The sequence below is a fragment of the Rana temporaria genome, chromosome 9 (assembly GCF_905171775.1).
Source record: "Rana temporaria chromosome 9, aRanTem1.1, whole genome shotgun sequence".
Classification (NCBI taxonomy): domain Eukaryota; kingdom Metazoa; phylum Chordata; class Amphibia; order Anura; family Ranidae; genus Rana; species Rana temporaria.
This window is the reverse complement of record NC_053497.1, coordinates 27,731,132-27,757,450: the sequence shown is the minus strand read 5'-3', so window position 1 is coordinate 27,757,450 and position 26,319 is coordinate 27,731,132. Positions and strand designations below refer to the sequence as shown.

The following is a 26,319-nucleotide window of genomic DNA, read 5'->3' as shown; positions in this document are numbered from 1 at the left end:
GGTAAGCCCTATGACCGAAGATGACCCAACCAGCGTGACCAGCTTATCGGATATGACCAGTTTTTCGGACATGACCAGTTTTTTGGACGTGACAAAATTTCAGGCCGATACCACTTCAGAGACCACCTCATCCACAGCGATCTCCGTGTGGGGTGCCTCAATCGAAGTGGGACCTGTTCCAGCCTCCCGCGGCTGCGGTCGAGGCCTACCCTCCAGCCACTCCTTGTCGGATCGACCCAAAGATCCAACAGCCGAACCTTGCGGCCATCTACCTGCGGAGGAACTGCTCTTCTCCGAGCTTCATTCTGTGTCTGAAGATGAGGACACACTGGAAAGTTTATTTGAACCAAGGTTCTCGGAGTCGCAAGGCCTTGGAGAGTCCCGTGCCATTCCCGGAACCCGGAGCGCATCCCGTGGGTCTCAGCAGCCGTCCGTGAACGTTCCGCTGCTGACCTGGGAAGTCGGTGAGTCCATTTCTGTTCCCCCTATCTCACTCACCACTAGGGTGACCACATTTCCAAACTACCATTCAGGGACACCCCCCCCCTTCCCAAAAATAAGCTTGTGCTGTAACGAAGCACAGCCCAGTGATTGGTTACAAGAGGTGGGATTTTTGATTTCTCCAATCACAATCAGGGGGCGAGGATTGTGCTCCTCCAGGCATTCCCGGCCAGGACAAGTACTGTCAGTAAATAAAGCAGTGATGTGGCGGCCTTTTTTGGGGGCATCACTTTGTCCCGGGGTGTAGCTGTCTCCGTTTCATTCTGGGGCACTGTATTGTCCTGGAATGAAGGTGCCTGGGACAGACCTGCAAAATGCGGGACTGTCCCGGGCAGTCCGGGACACGTGGTCACCCTACTCCCCACCCAGGCAGCGCTGGCATCAGCAACCAGTTCCGGAAATGTAGTTATTAGTTAGTAGGGGGTGGCTGTGTCCTCTATTTCATTCCGGGACATTGTATTGTCCCGGAATGAAGGTGCCCGGGACCTGGGACAGACATATTAATTGCCTTCCATGTACCATAGTGATCCTTCATTCCTGCCTTCCATGTGTCAAAGTGATCCTTCATTCCTGCCTTCCATGTACCATAGTGATCCTTCATTCCTGCCTTCCATGTGTCAAAGTGATCCTTCATTCCTGCCTTCCATGTACCATAGTGATCCTTCATTCCTGCCTTCCATGTACCATAGTGATCCTTCATTCCTGCCTTCCATGTACCATAGTGATCCTTCATTCCTGCCTTCCATGTGTCAAAGTGATCCTTCATTCCTGCCTTCCATGTACCATAGTGATCCTTCATTCCTGCCTTCCATGTGTCAAAGTGATCCTTCATTCCTGCCTTCCATGTACCATAGTGATCCTTCATTCCTGCCTTCCATGTACCATAGTGATCCTTCCTCCCTGCCTTCCATTTACCATAGTGATCCTTCCTCCCTGCCTTCCATGTGCCATAGTTATTCTTTCTCCCTGCCTTCCATGTGCCATAGTGATCCTTCCTACCTTCTAAATACCATTGTGTTCCTTCCTGTAAAGATTGTGTTGCTGCATTAACCACTTCCATACCAGGTACTTACGCAGCTTCCCGCCCAAGCCAATTTTCAGCTTTCAGCACTGTCGCACTTTGAATGGCAATTGCGCGGTCATGCTACACTGTACCCAAACAAAATTGGCGTCCTTTTTTCCCCACAAATAGAGCTTTCTTTTGGTGGTATTCGATCACCTCTGCGATTTTTTTTTTGCGCAACAACTAAAAAAAGGCTGAAAATTTGGAAAAAAAATTACGTTTTTATTTTTTTCTGTTAATTTTTTTGTAAATAAGTTTTCTCTTTCAATTACGGGCACTGATATGGCGGCACTAATGGGCACCGATGAGATGGCACTGATGGACATCGATGAGGTAGTACTGACGGGCACAGATGAGGTGGCACTGATTGGCGGCGCTGGTATGCGACACTGATGGGCACACATAGGCGGCACTGATGGGCACACATAGGCGGCACTGATGGGCACACATAGGCGGCACTGATGGGCACACATAGGCGGCACTGATGGGCACACATAGGTGGCACTGATGGGCACACATAGGCGGCACTGATGGGCACTCATGGGCGGCACTGGGCACTCATAGGCGGCACAGATGGGCACTCATGGGCGGCACTGATGGATACTTATGGGTGGCACAGATGGGCACTGATAGGTGGGCACTGGGCATGGATGGGCACTGTGGGGTGGCACTGATGGACACTGGGGTGGCACTGATGGACACTGGGGTGGCGCTGATGGACACTGGGGTGGCAGCACTGATTTTTGCCAGGTTGCCAGTCAGTGCCCATTTGTGGGCACTGACTGGCATCTTTTTTCTTTATGCTTTTTTTTTTATTTATTTTTTAGACTTTTTTTTTTTTTTTTTCTGGCATTTTTTTTTTTTTTGCCCACCCTGATGCTCCAGGGTGGGCATCCCTGGTGGTCCAGTGTGGCGATCCGAGGGGGGGCTGCGCTGATAAACAATCAGCGCTAACCCCCCCTGTCAGGAGAGCCGCCGATCGGCTATCCTCTACTCGCGTCTGTCAGACGCGAGTGAGGAAGAGCCATCGACGGCTCTTCCTGTTTACATCGTGATCAGCCGTGGTTGGACACGGCTGATCACATGGTAAAGAGTCTCCGCCGGAGGCTCTTTACCGAGATCGGAGATGCAGGGTGTCAGACTGACACCCCGCATCACCGATCGCCGCGATGCGCGCCCCCACGGGCGCGCGCGGCATGAAATCCTGCAGGACGTTCTAGAACCTCCTGTCAGGATTTCATAACCACTTCCCGGACGTAAATCGGCCATAGGCCGGGCGGGAAGTGGTTAAAGTCCCATGCGAGATAATTCTTGTTCAATGTGCAATTAGGGATGTAGCAGTGTTTGGCTCCATAAGAGCATACCTCCCAACATTTTGAGATGGGAATGAGGGACACCTACTAGCAAATGTATCTAGGCATAGGACACTCCCCCCTGCCACACCCCCTTAAAGGAGAATTAACCCCTAAAAAAGGTCAATTAAATCCACAAGGGACCTTTTTTTACCACTACAATTCCTTTAAATTGGCTTTTAAAATGTACAAATGCAGCAATGTATACATTGGATGAAAGGTTTAGCACTGGGAAACACTTTTTGAAAGATACAAAGTTCATTTTACATACAACTATATATACAACTATCAGACCAAAATGAGGGACAAATGAGTAGGAAAGAGGGACAGTCCCTTGAATTCAGAGACAGTTGGGAGCTATGCATAAGAGTCCACCTTCACTTTTCTATAAATAAAAAATAAATAAAGTTTTGCCTTTAGTTCTACTTTAACCCAGATAGCAAGGACAACTTGCCGCACATTTGTGACAGTGTTAAATTCTTAGTTTGTTAATTACTGCACATTTTCACTGCCAAGTTGTACACTTGCAGAGCACTTGAAGCACAAGTTCTAGTTGACACTTTTCCAATTTGTAGCAAATTTGCGTGGCAAGTATCTAACAAGAGAAAAGTTGCAATGGTGAGTCTACAGCAAAAACTTTGCAAATCTACAGCATGCAAATTAAGCCACAGTGACCCCTGTGGTGGGATGACTATTGCACATTGAAACTGCACCAGAACTTGCAGCAGACTTGCAGAATGTTTGCAAAGAAAGTTGATCTGGAGTCATGCAATGCGGACTTGCTGCAATTGTGCAACACATTTGTGAAGCCTGGCAAGTCTACCAATAGCTTAGCAAGTCATTTTCTAACTTGCTATAACCACAGTAGACAAGTACAGAGCTGCCTCCTTCCTATGCAACATGTCGGCTTGTGCAGGTTTCCCCCAGCGACTCTGAGGACATAGATGACGACTGTCCCTCCCTGCACCCCAGCTCTAGCCCTGGTTTTCAAACTATACTCCTGAAAGTTTTGAATATGTCATCATTAAAACATTAAAATGTCAAAATGAACCACTTACGCCAGTAAAGATCGCCTTTTCTGTGTCTTAGATTCAGTTATCTGTACATCTTCACTTCCCTTTTCATGCTCAAACTTACGAAAAAGCGGAAGTTAAAATAGAAAAAAAGCATGTGTATTGAAATCAAAGACTAAGTTCACCTTTGGCAAATCTTTTTCATAAACGTGATCACGCAAACTAGGGGCCCTCGTGGAGTATAAAAAAATAACAATAAATCATCAGTTTTCATCATGTGTACATTCACTGGCAAAGTCAAATGGCCCAGATTCTCATACATTTACGTTGCTCCTGGGCAGCGTAACGTATGTGATTTACGTTACACCGCCGCAGGTTTACAGCCTGATTCTCAGAACACTTACCTGTAAACTTGCGGTGGTGTATCGTTAAATCGCTCGGCGCAAGCCCGCCCAATTCAAATGGGGCGAGCACCATTTAAATTAGGCGCGCTCCCGCGCCAAGCGTACTGCGCATGCTCCGTCGGGTAAATTACCCAACGTGCATTGCGCTAAATGACGTCGCCCCAACGTCATTTGCTTAGACGTTTAAGTAAATGGCGTCCAGCGCCATTCACGGACGTCTTACGCAAACAACGTAATTTTTTTTAAATTCGACGCGGGAACGACGGCCATACTTAACATTGGTTGCCCCTCCTAATAGCAGGGGCAACCTTACGCGTCGCGTACGCTACGGAAACAACGTAAATTCTCAGCGTCGACTGCGCGTATGTTCGGGAATCTCGCGTAATTACCTCATTTGCATAGACGACGGGGAAAAACGACGATGCGACACCTAGCGGCGGGAAAAAAAATTGCTTTTAAGATCTGACAGAGAGCCTTACGCTTGTCAGATCTAATGGGTATCTATGCGTAACTGATTCTAAGAATCAATCGCATAGATACCCGAGGCCAGATGAGGAGTTACGACGGCGCAAATGGTGTTGCGCCGTCGTAACGCCTTTGAGAATCTGGGCCAAATGTATTTAGAGAATTTTCTCTTTATGTTACATGTTCTTCATTCATAAGAATAGCACAAGTAAGGTAAATACTGCATAATGGTCACTAGATGGAGCTGGTGATCATAGGAAATAAATACTTCGGATTGTGAGTAACACGGTTTACGAGCGTTTCGCAATACGAGCAATTTAAAAAAAATAATCCTGACTCGCCTTGCAGGCGTTGTCTCGCAAGATGAGCAGGATTCAAGCAGCTGGGTTGTTTAGCCTGAGTTGGGGGGGCGCTGGGCGCTGGTGATGCTCGGAGAGACTCTGAAACACTCCGTTCCCAGAGTGTTTACGAGCATCTCCGAGTGGTCTCAGAGCGTCTCGGAATGTTTACGAGTGTCTTCGGCAGTGGCGGTTCGTCCATAGAAGGCACTGGAGCGCCGCCCCCTCTGGCTCTCACCGCCACTGAGTCTAATAACATAGATTCATGCATTGCACGAATCTATGTTATTGTCGCCGCTGTTCTATTCAGATGGCCGGACATGAGGCGCCGACCATCTGAATAACGGCAGCTGGTTGGCTGTACGGAAGTGCCTATCAGAGCCAGCGGCTCTGATAGGCTTTCCGAGTACAGCCCTCGGGTCCGCGGAAGCTTATCCTTGGAACGCACAGGGGGTGCGTTCCTTGGATAAGACCGACAGGCGTCTCAGCCAATCAGGTTGGCCGGTTCTGGCTACCGGTAACCTGATTGGCTGAAGCGTCATCGAGGACGGGAGAAGACATCGAGGGTCGAGGATGTGAATGGCTGACTCCAGTAAAGGTAAGTGCCGGGCGGGGGAAAGGGGCACAATGGCGACGAAGGGCACAGTGACATTAATGGGCACAGTGGTGACAATAGGCACAATGGGGACAATTGGCACAGTGGCATGAATGGGCACAGTGGCGACAATTAAAGGGCACAGTGGCATCAATGGGCACAGTGGTGACAATAGGCACAGTGGGGACAATGGGCACAGTGGGGACAATTGGCACAGCGGCATGAATGGGCACAGTGGCGACAATTAAAGGGCACAGTGACATCAATGGGCACAGCGGCGACAATTAAAGGGCACAGTGGTGACAATTGGCACAGTGGCGACAATTGATGGCACAGTGGCTGTGTTTGATGGCATGGCACAGTGGCTTCGTTTGATGGCATGGCACAGTGGCTGCGTTTGATGGCATGGCACAGTGGCTGCATTTGATGGCACAGTGGCTGCGTTTGATGGCATGGCATAGTGACTGCATTTGATGGCATGGAACAGTGGTGCGAATTGATGGCACAGTGGCTGCGTTTGATGGCATGGCATAGTGACTGCATTTGATGGCATGGAACAGTAGTGACAATTCATGGCACAGTGGCTGCGTTTGATGGCATGGCATAGTGACTGCAATTGATGGCATGGCACAGTGGTGCAAATTAATGGCACAGTGGCTGTGTTTGATGGCATGGCACAGTGGTGACAATTGATGGCACAGTGGCTGCATTTAATGGGCACAGTGAGGCTGCAATTTTTCTTTCCGTTTGCGCCCCCCCAAAAAATTTGAGCACCAGCCGCCACTGGTCTCCGGTGCCCCCTGCACCTCTGGCCACATACGGTACTGCATAGACAAGCAGTTGCTGTGGAACGGATTATCTGAGTTTCCATTATTTCCTATGGGAAAACTCGCTTTGATATACGAGTGCTTTAGATTACAAGCATTCTTCTGGAACAAATTATGCTCGTAATCCAAGGTATTACTGTATGTGGCGGCAAAGAGTGTAGGCTTTCATGCCCACAAGTCGCACATGTGCGTCCATGAGCAGCAGAGCTTTCTGTGCTGAGAGCGCGCTCAGATGTAAAAGACATATACCGGTCTCTAGTAATGATTGGGAGCTGGTGGGTTTGGTTCTTGATTATGTGACCATTGTGACAGCCAATCAGATTTCGAGACATATTGGCTTAATAAAGGGATGTCGGAGCTGGGCGGGAGTGCGTTAATTGTTCAAATGAGTGAAGAACATTTGTCCTAGAGAGAAAATAGCATAGTAACATTCTGTCAGCAATCCCACCCCAGATAGCAAGGATAGCATGCCACACATTTGTGGCAGTGTTGAATTCTAAAGCCGCGTACACACGACCATTTTTAATGTCCTAGAAAAAAGGAAGTTTTTTTCGACATGATTCTTGTCAAGCCTGCCTTGCATACACACGATCGTGAAAAAAAATGCTGGAGCAAAGCGCGGTGACGTACAACGCGTACTACGGCACTATAAAGGGGAAGTTCCATTCGGAGGGCGCCACCCTTTGGGCTGCGTTTGCTGATTTAGTGTTAGTAAACGTTTGGTGAGAGACGATTCACGCTTTTCAGTCTTCGTGCTTTTCAGTCTGTTACAGCATGACGAATGTGCTATCTCCATTACAAACGCTAGTTTTACCAGAACGAGCGCTCCCGTTTCATAACTTGCTTCTGAGCATGCACTTTTTTTTACGTCGTTAAAGCCTACACACGACCGTTTTTCACGACGTGAAAAACGACAACGTGAAAAACATGACAAAATTTAGAGCATGTTCTAAATTTTTAATGCCCATTTTTCACGTCGAGATAAAAATGCTCTGGAGCCTACACACAGTCGTTTTTAACCACTTTATACAACTGGGCCTATTTTGGCACTTCTCTCCTTCATGTAAAAATCTAATTTTTTTTGCTAGAAAATTAATCAGAACCACCAAACATTATATATTTTTTTTTTTAGCAGACACCCTGGGGAATAAAATGGCGGTCATTGCAACTTTTTTTCTCGCACGGTATTTGCGCAATCATTTTTCAAACGCCTTTTTTTGGGAAAAAAAACGGTTTCATGAATTTAAAAATAACAAAACAGTAAACTTAGCACAATTATTTTGTATAATGTGAAAGATGAAGTTACGCCGAGTAAATAGATACCTAACATGTCACGCTTTAAAATTGCGTACACTCATGGAATGGTGCCAAACTTCGGTACTTAAAAATCTCCATAGGCGACGCTTTAACATTTTTTACAGGTTACTATTTTCGATTTACAGAGGCGGTCTAGTGCTAGAATTGTTGCACACGCTCTAACGCACGCGACGATACCTCACATGTGGGGTTTGAACGGCGTTTACATATGTGGGCGGGACTTGCATGCATGTTCGCTTCTGCGCGCAAGCTACCAGGGACAGGGGCGTTTAAAAAAAAATGTTTAATTTTATTTTTATTTTACTTAATTTTTTTTATTTTTACACCTTTTTTTTTCATTTTCTTTTTTTTTTTAACACTTTTTTTTTTATCACTTTTATTCCTATTACAAGGAATGTAAACATCCCTTGTAATAGGAATGGTGTGTGACAGGTCCTCTTTATGGAGAGATGCAGGGTCAATAAGACCCCACATCTCTCCTCCAGGCTTACAAGCATGAGATTGTGAAAAAAAATTCACCAATCTCAGGCCCACAGCCGCGATTGCGGCTTTGTTTACTTCCGAGTAACAGGCGTGACATCATAACGTCGCGCTCGGGCCTCCATCTCTATGCTTCCCAGCCAGCGCTGACCGATTCACTCTCCGGGCCCCCGATGGCACGGGAGAGCCCGGAGAAGCACCCGATGGTGGCGGGAGGGGGGGACGTCCCCCTCCCGCTGATTATAAGAATGATCAAGCGGTGGAACTGCCGCTTTGATCGTTCTTATAGTGCAGAGAATCTGCGGCTGAAGACGATGATATCTGAATGATGCCTGTATCACAAAGTCGGTTGTCAAGAGGTTAATGATCATTTACAAAAATGGCATTTTTTTTTTCACGTCATGAAAAACGGTCGTGTGTACGCGGCATAAGTCTGTCAACTTGCGGCACATTTTCACTGACAAGTTATACACTGGCAGAGCACTTGGAGCACAAGTTCTAGTTGGCAATTTTTCAATTTGTAGCAAATTTGCATGGCAAGTCTTTAGCAAGAGCAAAGTTGCAGTGGTGAGTCTACATCAATAGCTCTGTAAGTCTACTACAACATGAACATTGAGCCACAGTGACCCCTGTGGTGGGATGACTATTGCACATTATAACTGAACCAGAACCATAGCTCCCCAACTGTCTCTGATTTTGAGGGACTGTCCCTGATTTGGAGCAATGTCCCATTCCTCCTCATGTGTCCCTCATTTTGGTCTGATCGATATAGATTTATATAAAATACACTTTTTATCTATCAAAAAGTGTTTTCCAGCATAAACCTTTCATCCAGTTTCTAAATTGCTGCATTTGTATATTCCAAAAGCCAATATAAGGAATAGTAGTGTTAAAAAAAAAAGATCTTGTGGGTTTAATCAATCTTGTTTTTGTACAATTCTCCTTTAAGGGGGCGTGGCAAGGGGTGTGTCCTATGCCTGCATACTTTTGCTGATAGGTGTCCCGCATTCCCATCTCAGAAAGTTGGGAGGTGTGCAGAACTTGCAGCAAAATGTTTGCAAAGAAAGTGGATCTGGAGTCATGCAATGCGGACTTGCTGCAATTGTGCAACAAACTTGTGAAGCCTGGCAAGTCTACCAATAGCTTAGCAAGTCATTTTCAAACCTGGAGCACAATTGCTTGCAGAGCATACGTAAATGCACCTAGGGAACACTTAACCCCTTGATCGCCCCCCTAGTGTTAACCCCTTCCCTGCCAGTGTCATTTTTACACTGATCGCTGCATTTTAATAGGACTGATCAATGTAATAATGTCACCGGTCCCCAAAAAGTGTCACTTAGGGTCAGATTTGTCCACCGCAATGTCATAGTCCCGCTAAAAAACGCAGATCGACGCCATTACCAGTAAAGACAATTAAAAAAAAAATAAGTCCCTAAATCTATCACATGGTTTGTAGACGCAAAACAATCAATATACGCGATTTTTTTGTTAATTTTTTATTACCAAAAATATGAAGAAGAATATATATTGGCCTAAACTGATGAATACATTTGTTTTTATGATTATTTTTTATTTTTTATGTATTATAGCAGAAAGAAAAAAAAAATATTCTGGTCTTTTTTTGTTTACAGCGCAAAAAATAAACACCACAGAGGTGATCAAATACCACCAAAAGAAAGCTCTATTTGTGGGGAAAAACGGACCTAGATTTTGTTTGCGTACAACATCGCACAATTGTCAGTTAAAGCGACGTAGTGCCGTATTGCAAAAAATTGCCTGGTCTTTAAGGGGAAAATTTTCCGGGTCTGTAAGTGGTTAAAGGGTTACTAAACCCTTGTTTAAAAAAAAAAACTGTGCAATTTGTGACCCTGATCTTCCTCTTCTGGGGTCCCATATCGGAGCTGGTGGCTCCTCCCCGCATCGGGAAAACCCCTAGGAGAAGCGCTGTCCTTGGGGGTAACCGTGAGGGCGCGCTCCCGACTCCAGAATTTGCGTCCATTGACACAGAATGCCGGACTCGGCTCCACGCCCCGGAGCCCACTTCATTGGATTTGATTGACAGCAGCGGGAGCCAATGACTGCATTGCTATTAATCTATCCAATCAAGAGCCGAGACAACGGGCAGAGAGGTAGAGCGCGTCTCCGCCATGGGAAGGAACGGGCTCAGGTGAGTAAAACGTGGGGGGGGGGGAGCTGGGGGGCCGTTTAGTGTCAGAAGTTTTTTCACCTGAATGCATAGGATGCATTCAGGTGAAAAAACATGAGAATTTACAACCCTTTAAGACCCCTTTCACACTGAGGCGCTTTGCAGGCGCTATAATGCTAAAAAATAGAGCCTGCAAAGCGCCCTGAAACAGCCGCTGCTATCTCTCCAGTGTGAAAGCCCTGAGGGCTTTCACACTGGAGCATTGCGCTAGCAGAACGGTAAAAAAGTCCTGCTAGCAGCATCTTTGGAGCGGTGAAGGAGCGGTGTGTATACCGCTCCTCCACCACTCCTGCCCATTGAAATTAATGGGGCACTGCGGCTATACCGCCGTTCATTTTAACCCTTTTCCGGCCGCTAGCCGGGGTTAAAAACACTCCGCTAGCAGCCTAATACCCCCGCAAATAGGACGTTAAAAATAGCGGTGCATTACCGCCAAAGCTGCAGACGCCCCAGTGTGAAAGGGGCCTAAAAGTAACATTGTTTTTTTTTTTTTAATAAAAAATATCACCTTTGGCCACTAGATGGCTCTCAGTTCCATAGAAGTTTTCTATCATACATAGCGCCATCTAATGTCTGAATCCGGTATTTTCAAAAAAAATTCATCCAGCACAGGAAAAAGTCAAATAACTTTTTTTTTTTGTCCCAGTACGCACAAAATGAATGTACATTTACTTTCACTAAGCATATTTTTTTATAAATACAGCCCTCAGCAACCAATCTGTTTTTTCTCTTTACACATTTGTACTGCGCTGGAATGAAGGACTAATGAGAGAATATGGATAGTTTATATGGATAACCAGACTTTTCTTTATTCGGACAGTTTGATAAATAAGTCCCATTGAGACCAATTTAAAATGGAGAAAAAACAGTAGTGATGCCTCTATAAACCAATTAGATTCCAGCTGTCATTTTCATTAGGACCGGTTAGAAAACCAAGTGAAGTCTCTTTCTGTAAACAGTGCTTTGCTGACAGTCTGTTATGGACTCTGGGACGTCTTGGAAGTACAATATTTCATTTTCGGAGGATCTCATAATGCAAATTCCTATAGTCACTGAGCATTCCATCTCCCAGCATAGCAAGGAGCAGCGCGCTGCTCCCTCAACGTCATTTACAGTTGTGTTGAAGATCTACAAATCTAATGATCATCACTTTACTGGAGAACATGTTCTCCAAACTTCACACCCTAATAACACTGGGGTAGATTCAAAGAGCAATTGCGTCTGCGTAACCATAGTTACGCAGCGCAATTGCTTACCTGCGCCGGCGTTACGAATGCTCCTGATTCAGGAACCTCGTTACGCCGACTGCAGCCTAAGAAATGACTGGCATAAGGCTCCTTATGCCGTCATATCTTAGGCTGCATTCTTACGCAGGCCGCTGTGGTCAGCGTATAGTATGCAAATTGCATACTAACGCCGATTCACAACCATACGCGAGCCCTGCGTACGCAGTTTACGTCGTTTGCGTACGTCGGTTTTTGTGTAAGGCTGCCCCTGCTAATAGCAGGGGCAGCCAATGCTACGTATACCCGTCGTTCCCGCATCGCGAAATTTGAAATTTACGTTGTTTGCGTAAGTGAATCGTGAATGGCGCTGGACGCCATTCACGTTCACTTTGAAGCAAATGACGTCCTTGCGACGTCATTTACCGCAATGCACGTCGGGAAAGTTTCCTGATGGAGCATGCGCACTACGCTCGGCGCTGGAACGCGCCTAATTTAAATGATCCACGCCCCCTACGGGATCATTTAAATTGCGCGCGCTTACGCCAGGCATTTTGCCGGAGCGCCCACGCAATTTACGGAGCTACTGCTCCGTGAATCAAGGGTAGCGCAGGTAATTTGCGGAGGCGCAGCGGCAAAACGGTGCGCTGCGCCTCAGTAAAAACTGCGCAAAGCTACCTGAATCTACCCCACTGGATTCAAAACCAAAACCAAAAAGTGAATACAGCGGGCTAGATTCAGATAGGTTAGCGGATCTTTAGATCCGCGTAACCTATCTGATTTACGTTACGCCGCCGCAATTTTTTGAGGCAAGTGCTTTATTCAGAAAGCACTTGCCTCTAAAGTTGCGGCGGCGTATCGTAAATCCCCCGGCGGAATTTAAATTCCGCGGCTAGGGGGGCGTGTACAATTTAAATCTGGCGTGTCCCCGCGCCGATCGAACAGCACATGCGCCTTCCGCAAATTTTCCCAGCGTGCATTGCTCCCAATGACGTTTCAAGGACGTCATTGATTTTGACGTTAACGTAAATTACGTCCGGCCATATTCGCGATTGACTTACGCAAACAACGTAAAAAATTCAAAACTCGGCGCGGGAACGACGGCCATACTTAACATAGGATACGCCGCACTTACCCCTCCTATAGCAGGGGTAACTTTAACCTAGCGGCCGGCCTGGAATTGCAGCCTAAGATCCGACTGTGTAAGTCACTTACACCTGTCGAATCTTAGGCATATCTATACATAACCTGATTCTATGAATCAGTCGCATAGATACGACGGCCGGACTCTGAGATATACGACGGTGTATCAGGAGATACGCCGTTTCTGAATCGGGCCCATTGCAGCTTACCAATCCTTACGTCCAACTCGGGACAAATAAAAAAAACTATCCCTTGGAGGCTGTGCTCACACTGCAGGTGTAATTGCTCATTTATGCCCAAGGGGAAAAATAACAGGTGATTTACTTACTCGATCCTCCGTTCCTCCCTGCAGCTAGACCTGTCGCCATAACGTACTGCACCCCCACACTCCACCGATCTAGGGACTTGATGTCATTAGGACTAAAGCAGGGTCCATAGCCCTGCACTGAATGTGAGGATGCAGAAGGACAGTCTATTGCGGTGGAGCGCCGCCTGCTGGTAAGTGGGGTATCAGGTAATTTAAACCATTTCTCCTCCCCTTTCACACTGAGGCGCTTTACAGGCGCTATAAAAATAGCGAAAAAATGAGATTCAGCGCCAAACAAATAATAAATTACCTTAAATTAAGTACAACAGCTGCACCTCAAAAAACAATACTGATTGTGATAAAAGAAGGTATAAATAGAGGGCGCTAGACCACTCAGTAATACCAATTAATATTATACAAAGTGATCCTGTGAAAAATATAGGTATATATATACCACTATCTATATTAACAAATAATACAATTAATTGACAAAATAACATTCATAGGAAAGTCTCTGTGTCAAAAGCTTGATAGGTAGTCCCAATAGTGCATTTGCTCAATGCATAACACATGTGTCACAACACCAAATCTTCTTAGTTGATAATGCTTTATGTGAAAAAGGGGGAGAAAGCCATCACCACAGATCCAATCTTCTTTATCGTCTTCCTGAAGACGTTGTACCTGACGAAACGTACGTCGGAGGCTGACCCGATCACGTGACGTGCCCCCCTGCCCGTGGTAGCTGACAGCTGGGACGCCGAGCCGTGTTACGAAGCTGGCACCGCATGCGACGACCCATCCACGTATTAGACCGCAAGCTAGCGGTAATACGCCTGCAGCCCCAGTGCCGGGTAGGCACTTTTAAAGTAAGAGGCCAATTTGGCCATTGTAACAGTTTTGTTTTTTTATGATTTTATGAACCAATAAATCTTTTAGCAATATCACACTATTGGCACTCCATTGCCCCCTTTTTTTATTACATATCCTATCTGGAATTCCTGGTATCGAGGTTTTAATCTGTCTTCCTGTCCGAAGTGTATGCAGGCACAATCCTGCATAGGCGATAATGACTATTGTTTAATTATAATAGTCCAGTGTTTCTGGTAAGCACATCCTTTTGCTTTGACACAACTAGTGGTGATAAAGAAGATTGGATCTGTGGTGATGGCGTTCTCCTCCTTTTTCACATAAAGCATTATCAACTAAGAAGATTTGGTGTTGTGACACATGTGTTATGCATTGAGCAAATACACTATTGGGACTACCTATCAAGCTTTTGACACAGAGACTTTCCTATGAATGTTATTTTGTCAATGAATTTTATTATTTGTTAATATAGATAGTGGTATATATATACCTATATTTTTCACAGGATCACTTTGTATAATATTAATTGGTATTACTGAGTGGTCTAGCGCCCTCTAGCTATAAAAATAGCGCCTGCAAAGCACCTGTGAAGCGCCTCTCCTGTCACTCCAATGTAAAAGGCTGCGGAATTTCACACTGGAGCGGTGCGCTGGCAGGACGTTAAAAAAAGTCCTGCAAACATTTTACATATCACTGTGCATGCCAGAGTGAGAGCAATAATTCTAGGGCCATAATGCACAGTTAAAGGGGTTGTAAAGGTTTTTTTTTTTTTTTTAAATAAAAAACATACCATACTTACCTCCACTGTGCAGTTTGTTTTGCCCAGAGTGGCCCCGATCCTCATCTTCTGGGGTCCCACAGCGGCTGTCTTGGCTCCTCCCCGCAGGAGCTAACCCCCTCTGGGAAGCACTCTCTCAAGGGGGTTAGCTTGCGGGCGCGCTCCCGTGTAAAACAGTCAGTGGCCATAGCCGCCGAGTGTATTACTCGGCCTGCCCCCGGCGTGCCACGTCATTGATTTGATTGACAGCAGCGGGAGCCAATGGCTGTGCTGCTATCAATCTCCAATGAAGAGCCACCTCAAGCTAGGGGAAACCATCGCAGCATCGTGCCCATGGAGTTTCGTGGCTCAGGTGAGTAAAACGAGAGGGCTGGCGGGCCGGAGAGTGCAAAGTGTTTTTTTCACCTTAAAGCGGGGTTGCCAGTACGTATTTCAATTTTTAAAAATAACACCTTTCATCTTGCGTTTTATATCGCTCTATAGTGTCACTTACTATGTGCAAAAGGCCCGCCGATCCGCTGAGTTATTTCAAACGAATACTTTATATTTCACTGTGCTGTGCATTCCCATTTTGCTTGTGGGCATTGTGAAGCCCACATGCAATTGCTTCCGGTAATCCTGTGGATGACGCGTTCTGACGAGCCACCCGTCCCGCCCCAATCTCGCGCATGTGCAAGACAGCGCCGTAAACCACTCGGGTTGCCATCACAACGAGCGGCGGCGGCGGAAGTGCACGCCATTGTGATGGCAACCCATCAACAACAAGCCAGGACGATCATACATCATAGGAATACATCATAGGAATCACGGTGTGATCTTAGTAGCTAAACAAAGGGCTCTGCCAGTTTTGAAAATGGCGCCGAGCTATTCAGGGAATTGCATCACTTCCGGTCTACTAGTAACAAGACTCTCGAACAGAGGAGGCGCACGGCATTGATGAGTCATCACGTCCCAGGAGCATTAGCGCTGTTAGGAGCCGAGAGAGCTGACGTCAGGATCCTCGGTGGATAGGAAGGCAGATTTCGTGGTACCGCATAGCAACAGGCATTTGAGGGTGAGTAAAAAAAAAAAATTCTTTTTTTTTTTTTTTTTTTAGGTCTAAACTACAGTTTAAAGCGAAATTATATTTTTGATGGAACCTCCACTTTAATGCATAGGATGCTTTTAAGGTGAAAAAACACAAAGCTTTACAACCCCTTTAACTCTAAACGAATGACCTGTAGGGACTTTTATTAAAGCATCGCTTATAGTGTTGCTCACGAATATTCGCATTGCGAATATTCGACTCGAATATAGCATATTCGAGAAATCGCGCTATATTTCGAATTTCGCGGTGAATATTCGCAATTCCGAATATTCGCATTTTTTCAATTTGATTTTTAAAACAGATCACATCCTATCGACGTCTAAAAGCATTGCTGGTATGATTAGAGACCCTGGGCCGAGTAGCTAAGCTGAGGCGATCCTATTATGTTGCCAAATTGAAAAAAAAAAAATTGCGATTTTTCGCTATTGCGAATGCGAAAATGATTGCGAATTTTCGATAACTGTGGTAGGAGAACTCTGATTGTCTCTGATGCAAAAGGGGGGGGCTTTGTGTATGTGTATGTGTATGTTATGAATATTTGTATGTTTGATATTATTATTTTTTGTAAGAAGGAAAAAATTGCGCATACCTTAAAAAAGGGGAGAATACAGCAGCAACTCAAAAATGTTATACAACATAAATTAATACAAGACAGAAAATGGAGTCGCTCTACAAGAATAAAAAATATGTCTAGTGACAAGACATGTGGGCAAATTATAAAATAAGCAAGCGCAAATAACTTGTGAAATACACAGTGAAACAAATATATAAAGAAATATAGTCCCAATAATAGAAAAATAATCTTTCATAAAAATGTCTTTGATATGTGAAGTGAAAAAAAGTCCAAAGCATGCAGCATGAACGTGTTCAATCTTCAAGGTGTTTGATTGACAAACGGCTGTGACAGATGGATAGAGTAAAGAATCACCACCAATGCAAAACACTTTTTATTTTCTATTGTAAAATATCAAGAATATTCTGAGCCAATCAGAGTGCTCCTTCCGCATTTGCCGAATATTCGCAATTATTTTGTATTGTAAAATATCAAGAATATTCTGAGCCAATCAGAGTGCTCCTTCTGCATTTGCCGAATATTCGCAATTATTTTGTATTGTAAAATATCAAGAATATTCTGAGCCAATCAGAGTGCTCCTTCTGCATTTGCCGAATATTCGCAATTATTTTGTATTGTAAAATATCAAGAATATTCTGAGCCAATCAGAGTGCTCCTTCCGCATTTGCCGAATATTCGCAATTATTTTGTATTGTAAAATATCACGAATATTCTGAGCCAATCAGAGTGCTCCTACAGCATTTCTCGAAATTGCGCAATAAATATCGCATTCGCATGTTGCGATATTTCGATAAAATATCACGAATATTCTGAGCCAATCAGAGCGCTCCTCCAGCATTTCTCGAAATTGCGCAATAAATATCGCATTCGCATGTTGCGATATTTCGATAAAATATCACGAATATTCTGAGCCAATCAGAGTGCTCCTACCGCAGTTATCAAAAAATCGCAATTATTTTCGCATTCGCAATAGCGAAAAATCGCAATCATTTACTTTCGATAAAATATCACGAATATTCGAATTTAGCGAATATATCTCGAATATTCGAATATATATTCGAGATATATCGCGAAATCGAATATGGCATATTCTGCTCAACACTAATCGCTTATAGAAAATTTAGGGTATCATGGCACTTTTTATGGGCACACATTTTTGAAGCTTGACATGTTTGGTATCTATTTACTCAGCATAACTTCACCTTTTATATTATACCAACAAATTTGGTAATACTGCATGTTGCAAAAAATGTTACTTTAGAGTATTTTTTACTGAGATTTTGCGCTTGATAAACCATTATGCTAATATCGTTGACATTGACATAATTCTTTTTTACCTACCACCATAGATTTCCAAAGATCCATGGTGTCCTTCTCTCCAAGCTTGGGGACCCTTCCCAGTTCCCACTGATCCCGTGACCTTTTACTCCCGTTGTGGAGCCCTTTGCTTTTCTATGACATTGATGGGATTTGAGTGCTATGGTGAATCACAAAAGTCGCCTTAAGGTCAGTTCACACACATTTTTGGATAATTTTCTATGCATTCCAGTGCGTTTTTGATGCATTTTTAATGTGCTCTAGTTTACAGTTTTTTTTTTCTTGCTTGTATGCGTTCTAGTGCGCTTTGTATGTATTTTGATGTGTTCCTAATGCATTCCAATGCATTTTTTCTTCTTTTTTTTTTGCCAAATCTACCTGTCTTTTGCTTTTATGTATTCCGGTGTGTTTAAAGGATCACTAAAGGATTATTTTTTTTAGCTAAATAGCTTCCTTTACCTTACTGCAGTACTGGTTTCATGTCCTCATTGCTCGTTTTTGCTTTGATGTTGCTGTAAAACTGCTCTGATCTCCACACTTCCTGGTTGTCTGTTTCCTTATAACCATCATACTGGGAGCTTTTCACGGTGGTCTAAGCTGTCATTACTGTGTGTCTAAAACTTAACAGAACCAATCAGATTCATTTTAAAAACAAAACACTGCCCTGGATTTGTTTGTTTTTGTTCTGTGTGTCTCTCTAGTTCACAGGAACATGAAACCAGTTTAAAAGTGAAACTAACCGGCAGGCACATTATATGATTGATTTTTATCTATTTGTAATCATTTTTAAAAGGAATCAGTTAACTTTTATGTCTCTATACCCTGTAAACAGTAATTTCAGCAAAACATTTTTTTTCCTTTAGTGACCCTTTAAGTGTTTTGCCACTTAAAAAAAAAAATATTAAAAGCCAGCAGCTACAAATACTGCAGCTGCTGACTTTTAATAAATGGACACTTACCTGTCCAGGGTGCCCCGCGATGTCAGCAGCCGAAGCTGAGCAATCGATTGTCTCTCTGCTGCCCCCGCCGCCATCCTTTGTGAGGGAATCAGGAAGTGAAGCGTTGCGGTTCTCTACTGTGCATGCGCGAGAAGCGCGGCGCGTCCTCACTGGTCCATGCTGTCTCCTGGGACCAGTGTGTTTCCCAGAAGACAGCGGGGGGAAGGGGCATGACTCCCGCAGGAGTCTATTCCTGGAAGTGGGTGCAAATACCTGTATTATACAGGTTTCTGCACTCCCCTCCCCCCTGAAAGGTACCAAATGTGACACCGGATGGGGGGAGGGTTCCGAAAAGTGGAGGTTCACCTTTTGTATGGACCTTTGTCTTAACCAGATACGCTCCATTCAGAAAAAATGCAGCCTGTTTTACTTTTGACTGCACTGGAATGCACTAAACTGGTGTGAACTATGCCATTGGAATCCATGTTAACTATTGCCCATGCATTGATGATGCAGATTAAAAACGCACTGGACTGCATGTGGTGTAAACTGGTCCCTATGCCTGGGGAGAAAATAAAGGTGATTTAGTTACCCGCTCCTCCGTTCCTCCCCACAGCTAGACCAGTCCCTGCACCGTCTGCCCCCCCACACTGCACTGGTCCAGATGTCTGGTGAATTTACTTTTCTGTGACTTTAATGCGATTTGAGTACTGTAGACAATTTGAAATCTCAATAGTCGCAAGGAAGTCGCAAGACAATCACAAGTAAGTTGCATGACTTTGGGTTTGCAGCAGTGTGAACCGAGCCCATGTTCTGCAGTGGGGCTTCTGTATTAGGGCCCCCCCCAGCGGTGGTGGAATGCCAGGTCCCGTTTGCAACTTTGCGACCCTGGTATTTCCACCAATGTCAAATGCCTTGTTTTGACGCCTGACAAGGGGTGATATTTATTAATCTATCAAGCCACAGCACATATCCAGCACTGGAGTACTGGATGCATTTGGCTAGGGTTTAGTTTGCCCCTTTTTTCCACCCATATACTACTCTACTATTAGTAGTTACAAATATCTACTCTATTAGCTGGATTCAGGAAGAAGTGCCTAACGTTAGGCAGGCGTAGCGTATCTCATATACGATACGCCGCCGTAAGTCAGAGAGGCAAGTGCTGTATTCACAAAGCACTTGCCTCCTAAGTTACGGCGGCGTAGCGTAAATGGGCCGGCGTAAGCGCGCCTAATTCAAATGAGGAACAGGGGGGCGTGTTTTATGTTGATGACTCGTGACCTGACGTGATTGACGTTTTTAACGAACGGCGCATGCGCCGTCCGTGGACATATCCCAGTGTGCATTGCGCCAAAGTACGCCGCAAGGACTTATTGGTTTCGACGTGAACGTAAATTACTCCCAGCCCCATTCACGGATGACTTACGCGAACAACGTAAAAATTAAAAAATTTGACGCGGTTTCGACGTCCATACTTAACATTGGCTGCGCCATCTTTTTGGTGGAATATCTTTAGGCCTGAAAACGCCTTACGTAAACGGCGTATCTTTACTGCGACGGGCAAGCGTACGTTCGTGAATAGGCGTATCTCGCTGATTTACGCATTCTAGGTGTAAATCAGCGTACACACCCCGAGCTTCCGGCGTAAATAGACAGCTAAGATACGATGGCGCCGGCGGTCGTATCTTAGCTAGATTTAAGTGTATCTCAATTTGAGAATACACTTAAAGCGGGGGTTCACCCTAAAAAAACATTTTTTTTTTCTAGCATGACATCAAGCATACTAGCGCGATCTACAGTACGCCTTTATTTTATTTTTTGGCGCCGTACTCACAGTTTACTGCCGTAGTGAAGTTTCAGACTCCCCGCAGGGAATGGGCGTTCCTATGCAGAGGGAAGATGATTGACGGCCGGCTATGGCACGTCACGCTTCCCGAAGATAGCCGAAATAGGACTTGCCTCTTCACGGCGCCTGCGCAGTCAGCTCCGATGTCTGTGGGCAGGCGCCGTATAGCGCCGCGAAGAGGCAAGTCCTATTTCGGCTATCTTCGGGAAGCGTGACGCGCCATAGCCGGCCGTCAATCATCTTCCCTCGGGGAGTCTAAAACTTCACTACGGCAGTAAACTGTGAGTACGGCGCAAAAAAAAAAAAAGAAAGGCATACTGTAGCTCACGCTAGTATGCTTGATGGCATGCTAGAAACTTTTTTTTTAGGGTGAAACACCGCTTTAAATATACGACGGCGCAGATTCAGGGTTACTACAGCGTATCTACTGATACGCCGGCGTAACTCTACCTGAATCTGGCTATATATCTTAAATTGTTGAGGTCTGTCTAAAATATGAAGCAAATAAATTGAGTATCTGAATTATCCACTCAAGCATGTATATGTGGGAGGTTACCGGTAATTATTTTCTAATAGTTCTTATTGCAATAGTCCTCAATCTACAGAGTATATATTGTGGTGCTCTTTCTATTCTGTAAACCTAGGGTGTGTTATAGGAACTCTGCTCCGCATAACAATCAGATCCTAACTTTCTCTAGATTAGAAATGATTGCTAACACTGAAACTGGACAGACGCTTTATATGCAGGTCAAGTTCTGACAGTCCTTGTGTAGGATTGGATGAAGTCATTACCTCTACAGTGTATGGTCTCGAAATAAAGCTAGACCTGTCAGGATACATTATTCTCAGTCTATAAATCCTTCATTTGTGTTCTAATGATTTTCCAGGTTTTGTAACTAAAGAAAAGATATTCTAAACTTCTAAAAGTAACCCGTCCTCAATATTTCGGCAGATACTCACATTTTTCCAGTGGTGGTCAAGGTCACAAGAAAAGTTCTTACGGTCCCTCTAGAGCAGAAGCAGTTAACAGTGTCCAGTCTTGTAGGCCGAACGGCAGGAAATCTCTCTAAGCTATTATAGGGCCATCTGTGGGGGCTGGGGCTGTGTGAGAGATCCTATTCATGGTAGTGACTACACACCCCGAGGCTCAATCCTTCTTTGTTCAAAGTCAGCAATCGCACTAGCATCACAACAAAGCAGGATGCTTTCTAACGAAGACCCTCAAGATTAACCATAGACTTTTCATGATTTTGTCCAACCTGATTTCACGTAATAAGTTCAAGCCTGTGGGCGATAGAAGATTTCCCTAGGACTAGGTCAACAATTTGAGGGGTTGAAAAACTTTTGGACTAGTTCGAAAAACCTTGTTTTTTTAAATAGTTTTCCCCCCAGGAAGTGTTTGTGCTTCTTCCTAATCCCCTTCCACTGGTTCTGTGGCTTGCACTCAGGTGACACGGCCAAAAGGTGTCAACTGATGGTTGGCTCATGCTTGCAAAATCCAACTTTCATTTGAAGGTTATGGTCATATGATAGAGGGGAATGCTGAAGCTGAAGTTTAGGTATGGCTTTTACTGCATAATTACACTGATTCAGCTTGGACCAATGAAAGTATGTACGGTTGTGCTCATAAGTTTACATACCCTGGCTGAATTTATGATTTCTTGGCCATTTTTTAAAGAATAAGAATGATAACCAGTGCCGGGACAAGGTCATCCAGCGCCCAGGGCAAAGATGCCAAACTATGCCCCTCCTTTCCCTTAGAGTTAGAGTCAGGGTGCCCCCCCCCATCCCTGCAATAAACTGCTGAGCCAGGGGCAGCCTTCCCTCCTGCCCACCTCTTGTCCCGGCCCTGATGATAACACAACAACTTTTCTCCACTCATGGTTAGTGTTTATTATCAATCAACTGTATTTACTCTTTTTGAATCATAATGAAAACAAAAACTACCCAAACTACCCTGATCAAAAGTTTACATACTCCAGTTCTACCGTGTTTTGCCCCCTTTAAAGCGGGGCCGAAAGAAGCCGGTGTGGCTCTATATGGCGCCTGCGCACCGACGTTCGGCTACTTTCGCCAACTCGTGACGCGCTGTATGCAACGGTCGGAAGCCTGTCAGTCCCGCAGTCCATACCTGGAAGCGGGGGAGAACATCTTTCTCTAAAAAGGTATGTACTGCATTGATTTTAAAAAAACACCCGATTGTGCTTCCCACAATTAGCCTCAATCTAATGTTAAAAATTCGTTTTTTGGGTGAACCCCCGCTTTAACATCAATGACAGCTTGAAGTCTTTTGTGGTATTTGTGGATGAGGCTCTTTATCTTCTCAGATGGTAAAGCTGCCCATTCCTCTTGGTAAAAAGTCTCCAGTTCCTGTAAATTCTTGGGCTGTCTTGCATGAATGGCATGTTTGAGATTTCCCCAGGGTGGCTCTATGATATTGAGGTCAGAAGACTCTGAGATAGCCACTCCAGAACCTTCATTTTTTTCTGCTGTAGCCAATGACAGGTCGACTTGGCATTGTGTTTTGGATCATTGTCATGTTGGAATGTCCAAGTACGTCCCATGCGCAGCTTCTTGGCTGATGAATGCAAATGTTCCTCCAGAATTTTTTGATAACATACTGCATTCATCTTGCCATCAATTTTGACCAAACTTCCTGTGCCTTTTTACTCACAAATCCCCAAAACATCAGCAATCCACCTCCATGTTTCACAGTAGGAATGGTGGACCTTTCATCATAGGCCTTGTTGACTCCTCTCCAAATGTAGCATTTATGGTTGCAGCCAGGGGTCAAGTCCTTGGGAAAAAGTGTGGGAACTCCCACCCAAGATCCACTCCCCCACCAAAAAAAAAAAAATGATACACTCATATGCATAATTACTAAACCGCAAGTTCTTTCTAAATCCCGCGATAACTCGTGGCAGACCTCCGCAATGTCTCCTGGGAACAATGAAAAAAGCTCCCAGGAGACATATACAGGAAGCGGCCAGTAACATAAAGGATTACTAAGGTTCGCCTGCCCCTGACAGTGACTCGAGCTGGGCATCGCCGCTTAGTGAAGGATTGGCTCGGGCGGCTCGGCTGCTCTCGGCTGCTCTAGTCCTGCAAAGGGAACTGAGTTCCTGCTGTGAAAAAAGTGCAGGAACTCCGTTCCCACGCGTTCCCGCAGGACTTGAGCCCTGGTTGCAGCCAAAAAGCTAAATTCTGGTCTCATCACTCCAAATGACTTTATGCCAGAAGGTTTGAGGCTTGTCTCTGTGCTGTTTGGTGTATTGTAAGCGGGATACTTTGTGGCATTTGTGTAGTAATGGCTTTCTTCTGGGGACTTGACCATGCAGCCCATCTTTCTTCAAGTGCCTCCTTATTGTGCATCTTGAAACAGCCACACCACATGTTTTCAGAGAGTCCTGTTTTTTTACCTGAAGTTATTTGTGGGTTTTTGTATCCCGAACAATTTTCCTGGCAGTTGTGGCTTAAATTTTAGTTGGTCTACCTGAACATAGTTTGGTTTCAACAGAACCCATTATTTTCCACTTCTTGATTAGAGTTTGAACACTGCTGATTGGCATTCTTAATTCCTTGGATATCTTTTTATATCCCGTTCAGCTCATCCCTACTTTTTAACACAAGCACATGGTACAACAGGCACATAGCAGGAATATGAAATGGTGGGGTAACATATTCTTTAATACTCTTTGACATTCCCCCTGGAAGAAGTGGAATTGTTTACACATTGTGGGATCTTAGAACTGTACATTTGTATATGTGTATTTATTTTACAAGCATCGCAATGTCCTTGTGACTATGGGTGATATTGTTAGGAGCCCTATATTGGGTTCTCGAAGTACGTTTTATATATAGCACTTTTTTAATGTTTACCTTTTTTTTTATACAAATTCTTTTGTTCTGTATAAAATCAATGATGTTTTAAATGGCTTCCCACCAATGTAGACTCCTTGGCCCAGATTCACAGAGAGTTGGGTGCACATTACCCCGCCATAGCGCAAAACAATGTACGCCGCCGTAGCGCAAAACAATGTACGCCACGCCGACGCAGCGCAGAGAGGCAAGCATGGAATTCAGGAAGCCAGTGCTCCCAACGCTGCGTCGGCGTGGTGTAGGTTTCGAAGGCGCAAGCCGGCGTAGGTGGAAGTGGGCTTGACCCATGAAAACCCATGCAAATGAGGCGTGACCCCATGCAAATGATGGTCCGAGCGCCAGACAAGTACATTTAACGAACTGCGCATGCGCCGTGACGTGGACGCATCCCCCTGCGCATTTTTACAACCACGTCGGAACAACTACCTAAGATACGCCGGATCACTGCCTACGCCATGAACGTAACCTACGCCCAGCCAGACACACGTCCAACGTAAAATACGCCGGTTTGGCCGGCTTGTGTTCCCTGGTGCAGACCTTTGCATGTCTGCTGCTGGGTTACACCTCCTTTATGCTTAACCTTACGCCGGACGTACAACTTACGCGCACCTCTCATAGCCTACGTCGGGCGCACGCAGGTTCGTGAATCGCCGTATTTCCCTCATTTGCATGTTTGAATGACCAATCAATGGGAACGGCACCATGCTCCCAGCCAAAATGTGCGCCCACCCTACGCCGGCGTAAGCAAGATATGTCGGGGGGTTTTAGCTTGGTTTTAGGCGCATCTCTGTTTTTGGGTCTTGCGCACAGATACGACGGCGCACATTTGCACTTACGCCGGCGTAACTTGTTATACGTCGGTGTAAGTGCTTTGTGAATCCGGGCCCTTGTATATTTTGAAAAGTTACATGTATTTTCAATAGTCAATAATAACAACCTTTCCCTACTCTATCTGTAAATGTATGATTAGCCTAGAGTTGGGCTTAAAGCGGGGGTTCACCCTATTAAAAAAAAAAAATTATTATTCTAGCATTACATTCGGCATCGTAGCGCGAGCTACAGTATGCCGGTCTTACATTTTTTATCCCTGTACTCACTGCGCTATTGCACATTGAAGATTCCGGGGAATGGGCGTTCCTATGGTGAGAGAAGGTGATTGACGGCCGGCCCTGGCACGTCACGCTTCTCCGGAAATAGCCGAAATAGGCTTGGCTCTTCACGGCGCCTGTGAAGAGCCGAGACCTACTCCGGCTGTCTTCGGGGAGCGTGACGTGCCAGAGCCGGCCGTCAATCATCCTCCCTCTCCATAGGCACGCCCATTCCCCGCGGGAGTCGGAATCTTCAATGTGCAATAGCGCAGTGAGTACAAGGCTAAAAAATGTAAGACCGGCATACTGTAGCTCGCGCTACGATGCCGAATGTAATGCTAGAATGTTGTTAAGGAGGGTGAACCACCGCTTTAATGCCGCGTACACACGATCATTTTTCGGCATGAAAAAAACGTAGTTTTAAAAAATGTAATTTAAAATGATCGTGTGTGGGCTTCACATCATTTTTCAGGTTCTGAAAAACGCCCAAATTTTTTTTTGAATATGCTGCATTTTTTTACGTAGTTTTAAACGGTATTAGAGATAAAAAAGGACAAAATATGGTTCCTATGGTTTAATATTGTTAGAATTTATTCTGAATTACAGTTTTGTCTGTACAGATTAATCCTGAAACAACCCTCAGTTTTAATGCCAGCCATCTGCATGAGCCCTAAAAGAGCAGCTGGGTCTCAGTTTATGGTATCTTTTGTC

The 26,319-nt window shown here is 44.9% G+C and overlaps 1 protein-coding gene across 3 annotated transcripts in view; it reads right to left on the bottom strand.

The window, feature by feature from the left end:
• MVB12B (multivesicular body subunit 12B) overlaps positions 1–21,711 on the bottom strand; it is a 219,519-nt gene extending 197,808 nt beyond the window's left edge. Inside the window, exon 1 of one of the 3 annotated variants that reach the window (XM_040323017.1) lies at positions 21,602–21,711. The gene's annotated coding sequence lies outside the window, so the exon portion shown is untranslated. Of the gene's footprint in view, positions 1–3,974; positions 3,993–21,601 lie in introns of those variants that run through there. The other 2 variants (XM_040323022.1, XM_040323018.1) reach the window with 2 other exon arrangements.
• Positions 21,712–26,319: the final 4,608 nt, after the last annotated feature.